Source organism: Octopus bimaculoides, chromosome 1 (assembly GCF_001194135.2).
Source record: "Octopus bimaculoides isolate UCB-OBI-ISO-001 chromosome 1, ASM119413v2, whole genome shotgun sequence".
Classification (NCBI taxonomy): Eukaryota; Metazoa; Mollusca; class Cephalopoda; order Octopoda; family Octopodidae; genus Octopus; species Octopus bimaculoides.
This window is the reverse complement of record NC_068981.1, coordinates 59927303-59935713: the sequence shown is the minus strand read 5'-3', so window position 1 is coordinate 59935713 and position 8411 is coordinate 59927303.

Sequence of the window (8411 nt, the reverse complement as noted above, 5' to 3'; positions counted from 1 at the left end):
TATATATATATATATATATATATATATGTGTGTGTGTGTGTGTGTGTGTGTGTGTGTGTGTGTGTGTGTGTGTGTATACACACGAACACACATACAGAGACACAGACATGGTGAGAGAGAGAGAGCAATATTATATTTGATTGTTTTTTATCATCTGAAAATGTTGAGTCCGCCTTCATTTTTGTACACATACATGTATATATTGGGTCAACCCATAAATAAAGCGCTTTTTTTTTGCAATTGCTTGAACTAAAAGTCGGAAGGGGTCAAGATAAACTACCTGCATCAACTTGCTGTAAAAGGTAGTAATTTTACCTTGTACTTATTTTGAGTGCAAGTTTTGAAGAGTGGTGTTTCTCGTGTGTCAAATCAAGAAATGTATTGAACAAGATAGATTTGTATTTATTGTTCATAGACCTGACCAAAGCTTTCGACACAGTCAACAGAGAAGCTTTGTAGACCATCCTTATTTACCTGGGCTACAGACGCGAGTTCACCAGACTAACAAAACTTTTCCACGACAATATGGGTGGTAATGTTATTTGCAATGCTGACTGTACCAACTCTTTCAGCATTTCCAGTGGCGAGAAGCAGGACCGCATGCTCACCCCAGTTTTGTTCGGTCCTACTTTACACTGAAAGACCTAGACTTGTGAGTATATCTCAAATATCGCTCAGACGTCTCTATTTTTGATCTCCGCCGATGGTCGGTGGAAAAACTCATCACTGAAGTTTTATTTGAAAATGATACTTTCGTTATGGCACAGAAGGGAAATCACCTGCAGATCAATGTCGACTGCTTTGCAAAAGCGTCAAGGCTCTTTAGACTGAACCTCAGCCTTGGGAAAACGGAGGTTTTAGTGAAAGAAACTCCGAATACAATTCACTCTCAGTCAAAACATCACCACTGAGGGAATCCAGCTTAAGTGTGTAGAGAGTTTCAAGCACCTTGACAGCACAATCTCAGCCAATGGATCATTGGACAACTTGATCTCATCCAGAATCCACAGGCCAACCAAGCACTTGGAAGACTGCAACTGAAAGTCCTGTAGCAGAAAGGCATCAGATTCTCGGCAAAGCTCATGTCTACAAGGCTGTAGTTGTTTCTACACAGAGGCTATCATTGTGCCATTTATGGGTGACTGTGTACTTCCAGATTTGGACTTCAGAATCACATTGCTCTCCTTGCTGAGAACACAGACTTTTTCTTGGTCCGACACAGATGGACTACTAAAATACAATGTTTATTAATAAAATATTACATCAGCTCAGTCACACACACACACTCAAAGTTACACACACACACACACACACACACACACACACACACACACACACACACACACACACACACACACATTCACTTCTTGCAAGTTCCCATTACATACAGTGCTCTTAATGATCGGAAAAACATTACAGTTACATGCTCCTTAATGTGAGGAAAGAGTGTAATATGGCATTGAGCTTTTTAATTATTTATCTCACTCGATGACAAAAAAATTGCTTATCATTCGGATTCACAAATATGCATCCTCGAGCAGTCAACACTATTGACGCCAAGTGATGGATTAGGCGATAACGTGAGGTTAATGCTTTTCCAAAAGGTACATAAATCTAGAAATTAAATGAATTAGTAATGGCTGAAAATGAAACCTGATTCACAGACTCGATATGATTATTATATACACATATAGTGCAGAAGTGGTTGTGTGGTAAGTAGCTTGCTTACCAACCACATGGTTCCGGGTTCAGTCCCACTGCGTGGTACCTTGGACAAGTGTCTTCTATTATAGCCTCGGGCCAACCAAAGCCTTGTGAGTGGATTTGGTAGACGGAAACTGAAAGAAGCCCGTCGTATATATGTATATATGTATATGCGTGTGTGTGTGTGTGTGTGTGTGTGTTTGTGTGTCTGTGTTTGTCCCCCTAGCATTGCTTGACAACCGATGCTGGTGTGTTTATGTCACCGTCACTTAGCGGTTCGGCAAAAGACACCGATAGAATAAGTACTAGGCTTACAAAGAATAAGTCCCGGGGTCGATTTGCGCGACTAAAGGCGGTGCCCCAGCATGGCCGCAGTCAAATGACTGAAACAAGAGATATGGCATACGTATCTATAATAATAAAAACGAAATTCTGTCTGTCTGGTTTGGACTCCTGTATGTCAGTGTACATTTGATCTACATACACATATTATACCGTATTAAAATCAACCTCTGATCAAACACCACCGCGGCATATAGTAATTATTGACGTATTATAGTCATGCTGTTTAGGTCTCTGTAGTTTTGGGCCGCAATCAATTTTATAAATTATTAAAGCAATTTACCAAGAAGGTGAACTATTGAAAAAAAAAAAAGAAAGCTATCAAATCATTATTCTTAATTTATATGTCACACAATCTGAGAGGAGGGGAAAAGCGTTCATGACTTAACTGGTTTAAAAAGAAAATGAAGATTACAGTAAGATTAGACCCTCACAAACAAGTATGGTACAATAAGATGCATGATGTATTAGTATCGTTACTAATTGTATGTCTTAATAAAATTATTTGCTCTGAAACAAAATAACTTTATCAAAACTCAAATGGTGGTATTATAATCAGGCAAGCATAATCGGAGTTAGTGTTTTACATTGTTTCGTTAATTGCTCGCCATTCAAATTTAAAATTCCTCCGGGTCAAAATTGGTTTTTATACCATTATGGGCGATAAACTAATAACAGTATGCTGTGCCAGTTCAATAAATTATATTGCCAATTCTAAAAAAATCTGAGCCTTGTGCTTAATCCAAATGAACTAATTATAATGAAAATATCACCCGAAGAAAAATTTTTGTTACGAAAATGAATACTTTCACAGGTAATTTAACTATCATTGCATCGACAGCCAGTATAATGCTATTGTTTGTGCTCATTACCTAGACGGTAGGAATTTCATTAATGTATTATTTGATAAATACATTCTGTGCATTATACGCAAACATTCAGATACTGACCCGTACACACACACACGCACAAGCACACACATAAACACACTCACGTATGCATATATGTGTATATGTGTGCGTGTGCGTGCGTGTGTGTGTGTGTGTGTGTGTGTGTGTGTGTGTGTGTGTATGTGTTAAAAGAAAAAAGCGGTGGCGAGTGATAGTTCTGTAAATAATAATAATGATAAGCTTAAATATTGTGGAGGCGCAATGGCCCACTGGTTAGGGCAGCGGACTCGCGGTCATAGGATCGCGGTTTCGATTCCCAGACCGGGCGTTGTGGGTGTTTATTGAGTGAAAACACCTGAAGCTCCGACAGGAGATGGTGGCGAACCCTGCTGTACTCTTTCACCACAACTTTCCCTTACTTCCTGTTTCTGTTGTGCCTGTAATTCAAAGGGTCAGCCTTGTCACACTGCGTCACGCTGAATATCCACGATATTTGTCCTCACTGCCAGGCCAAGGATTTCTGGAACTTATCCATAATTCCTTGTCCGAAAGTCCTCCGGAATAAACCAGCTAGTTGATACACTTAGACGCCCAGAACTTCTTTGAGTACGTCATCGCTCTTTCTCTCACCTATTTCCCTATAGAACTCCAACGTGGAACTTCCACTGACCGACTGGCCGAGGTCTGTGAGCGCTTGGAGACATTCTAGGCGCCAAGCGTCCTGCGTCGGTCTACGCCTGATCCAGGACTATATCTCCGTCAAGGAGACGAACAACAGGTCCTTCCGTCTAGCGCTTCACCATGCTGTCAGTTGCCATGGGCCTGCCTCATCAGGTGCCAAGCTACTGGCCCACTGACTTCTCCTATCACCGCTTCGTATTCCCTTAGGATAGTGCCGACCATCTCGATTTCCGATAGCCTGACACTATCAAGCTGACGTCGTCCGCATACGCTGACACAAACATTCCGCATCCCAGTCCAGGCGGATACCCCTAGAAACCTCCTGCTTCCGCAGTAGTGGCCAGAGAGCCATAACGTAGAGAGGGGGTAAGAGCGGGCCTCCTTGACGCACCGAACGTACGATACTAAAACGATTCTGAGAGGTGGCCATTTACTTTGACCACCGAACAGGTGTCGATGTACATTGCAGTGAGCCAGCCTCTGAAAACAGGACTGAAACCAGCCGCCTTGAGGACAGCCTCCAAGTACAGATGGTCGACCTTATCAAAATCTTTCGATTGATCCAAAAGGATCAGGTCCCTACCCATGCCAGGTGCTTTACTAACCTTCGATATGATGTATCGCGTTAGGTGAAGGCTGTCGTGTCAAGTTCTGCTGGAGATAGCGCAAGTCTGCGCATCATCCACCAGTCAGTCAACGACAAGCGCCAACCTCTTTGCTAACACATTGACCAAAATTTTGTTATCAGTATTTAGCAGAATTACCGGCCTAAAGTTATCGACAATGTCCCCGTTGTTAGGATCCTTTCTCAGATCCGGGTATTCTCCCATTCTACTGCCAGTTGCGGTAGACATCTCCCAAAATCTCACCAAACAAGCTTGGCATATGTATATAAAGCTCGAAGGGCAGACCATCCAATCCCTGCGGCCTCTACCTCGTGCAACTAGCCAACGCATCACGTATATCTTCAGCTGTTATCGGCATTTCTCAGAACTCCATATCCATGGCCGAAAGGTAAGAAGTGAAGTTCACCTCCGCCTCTGGATCTCCACGCGCCGGAATTTCAGCGGCACTGTGCCGAATTGTACGGGGCGCTCGGTGTGTCGGGGACGGAGGTGGATTTAAAGTCTTATCACAGTGACGTCTCACACCTCTCGGCCAAGAATGCGGAGTACTGCGAAATGCCGATAAGAACAGAAGATATACGGGAGACGATGATTAGCTGCGCAAGAGTGAAGTCTCCGAGGCTGGATGATCCGTCCTTCTACCTTTATTTTCATATGCCATACTTGTTCGGTGATTTCTTGGCAGATATCTATCACAATAGGCATCAGAACGAGAGAATTCCCAGTGTTGTGTACCGGGGAGTGGTGGTGCTGCAGCCGGTGGGCCTGCAGCTAGGCACAGCGTCGTAATGCGCTGGACGGAAGGCCCGGTGTAATTACTCGGGGTCTGGTTTGGTCCAGACCTCCAGGTGGACAAGAACTGGGGGGAGGGAACGAGTAGTGTGGCCAGTCTCACTCAGAATTGAGCAGATAGGAAGTTATCGCTGAAGGGTCGGGAGAAGGTGGCGAACTGTTATCTCTTGCCCTGCTTTGTGACTGATGAAACTGCAGTGCTTGCTCTTCCGCTTTCCCTGGAAGGGGTGTGTTCTGCCCGTCAGACATTTCGTGCCTACGCTCTTTGAGAGAAATGGTTAAGATGAAAAAAAAAAAAGGAGGGAGAAAGAAAAAAAGACCTAGAGAGAGAAAAAATGTGTAGGAATTATCGATTCAACGTGATGAAACGGTCGGAAGAAAGAGGTTGGTTGGAAAATCAAAGCATGTCTGCTGAAAGATTTGCGAGTGTGTAAATAAGTTGAAGCGGTGAAGAACATAATTTTTTGCATACTTAAAAATAAGTAAAACCTAAGCATATATGGAAACAGACGTATTTATTCTAAATGACATTTGATTCCTAGGAAGAGAATATCCGTTTTATTATATATTTTCATTTTTATCGAGATTTTATAAGTTTAGGTCAGCCATCTTGCTTTTGGTTGTCTTCCTGCATGCACAAAATAAAATACAAATGGTATAACAATTAAGAGTATTCGCCGTTCAACTTCTAATATTAAAACAGATAAATATCTATCTCTTTCACACACGAAAAGATAGTTGCCAAATTCTGACGTCAGAGTTAGTGATTCTTTTGATTAGAGCTATCATTCGTTGGCACCGTCTATTGAATACATGTAATCCTTGACGTGATTTGATGTGATTCAGAAATTCTAAACCAATTTTTTCTTATTCAGTGATAGTATGCAAACGTTTTTCCTTCCAGCTTTATGTAAGTTATCACATTTGAATACACCTTGGATGACAATTAGCATCATTCTTTTATCACATACACTTAAAAAACAAAACAAAAAAAAACACTTCAACATCCTTTACTAAACATGTGCGTTCTCAATGACAAGAAGCCTGAAAAATAAATTACAAAGTGAAATTGACAAAGAAGATTCTTTCTACAGCAACAAGCAATATAATATAACGAACTATGATATCGAGTTTTATATTTCTCCGAGCAATATAAACATATGCATATATTTCGTTTTTATATCTGGTTTGCAAGATTCTTTATGCGGATTCGAGTGTTGAAGTAAACTTTGTTGTGTCTATGGAAGTTCATTACACCAATATTATTAACACATGCACTGGTTTAATTCCACTGCTTTATTATCTTGTTTGACTTGGTTAAACAGTAAGCCATTTGTTTTGCTTTACTTTGCAAGTAGCATCGAAAGAGCTTTGATAAACAAAAACAGAATAAATGATTTACTGATTATGCAAAGTAAACAAACAATCGATTAGTGAGTAAGATATTTAACCAGTTGACTAATAATGAAAGCGTGGAATTGAACCAGTGTATGTGTTAATAACATTGGCATAATGTTATTAAACGGAGAAAACAAATTAGACGACACATCGAACATTAAATATATTAAACATCAAATTCAAAATATGTATATATGTATACATTCAAAAGGAGAGGAAACAAAAGGTAGAAACTGTCAGATGATGAATGTTTATTTATAAATATATAGATATTTATATTAATAGGTCCAACTTACGCAGAGTACAAATGACAGAGAAAATTAAGGAGTGGAAGAAAAGTGTTATAATTCCAACAGCTATTTCTGGGAGCTCAGCGATCCATAAGGATGTTGATAGATTTAGTACATCCCAATATACTGTTGTATGGATGCAATTAACATTGGATGAGATGAGCCTCGCAAATTACAAACACGTGCATAGGAATGCCCTTAAGGACAATAAAAAACATCCACTGTAACCACATCGCTGATCTAAACTTACTAAATAGAACTGAACCATATACACCTACACACACACACTCACTCACACACACACACACTCATTCACACACACACACACACTCACTCACACACACACACACACTCACTCACACGCACACACACACACTTCACCTTGAAACACCACTAACCCAACTTCTCCACTAAGCCTTCTATTAGACTGATCTTCCTCGCCAAATCAGACTTGGGTCAAACTAGTAAATATAGCCTACAAGTGTCGTGTTACATCACCAAGCTCCCACCAAGTAATGGTCTACATCACTAAGCTCTCCACCAAGCAATCGGAGGCACAATTGATTTCAAGCGCCGCTACCGTGCACACATGGACTCTTTCTCTAATTCAAATTCTAAATTATCTACCACCTTAGCAACTTATATATACAACCTCAAATCTGAAAATGTTCCCTATACCTTATCCTGGACCGCCATAAGTGAGGCTCCCACATACAATGCAAATATCAGTATGTGTAAATTTCGTTTAAGAGAATCGCTATCTTTCGCCACAAATTCTCATTACGACCATAACTATAAGTAACCTTAACTAAAATTAACCTTGAGGAACGATAAGATCAGCCTAGCAACTTACAAACCTCAACTAAAAACACCCTTCTTATTGAATTATTCTTTCTCATTGTTACCTTTGCAAATTCTTCTAACCCACTATATCCATACGCTACTCTCATTTAATGTTGACTGCATCCATACGACAGCATATTGGGATGTACTAAATCTACCAACATTATTATGGATCACCGAGCTCCGAGAAAGAGTTGTTGGACTTATAACACTTTTCTTCCACCCATTTAATTTCTCTATCAATTGTACTCTCTGTAAGTTGAACCTATTAATATTGATATTTATATATTTATACATAAACATTCATCATCTGAAAGTTTCCACTTTTGCTTCCTAACGTTTTGCATGTATACATGTATACATATTTTGAATTTGATGCTTAATACATTTGATATATTTGATGTGTCGTCTAATTTCTTTTATCCGTATAATTTCTTCTAAACCCGCTCAACTGGATCCCTCCTATAAGCCTTCCTTTACCTTGTGGAATGATCCCTTGCAAAGACATCGGAAACTTTTCAGCAGTATTAAGTGTCTTCTATACGGAGGATCTCTGGATCTCATCTGTGAACTACACACACACACACACACACACACACACAAACACACACACATACATACGAGGGGTGCTGTAAAGTTCCTAGCTTTGAGTACAGAGGATCAGTTAATTATGATTTTATTCAACATATACCTCGTTCAGATTCACACATTTATTGCAGCAGCCCTTCAATTTTTCTAAGCCCAGTAGAAGAACCTTGAATTTCCAACCAGGCCTTTCGCAATACCCTTAAAACCAGGAACCTTTCAGTACCTACTCATTACATGTATATATATACATATATATA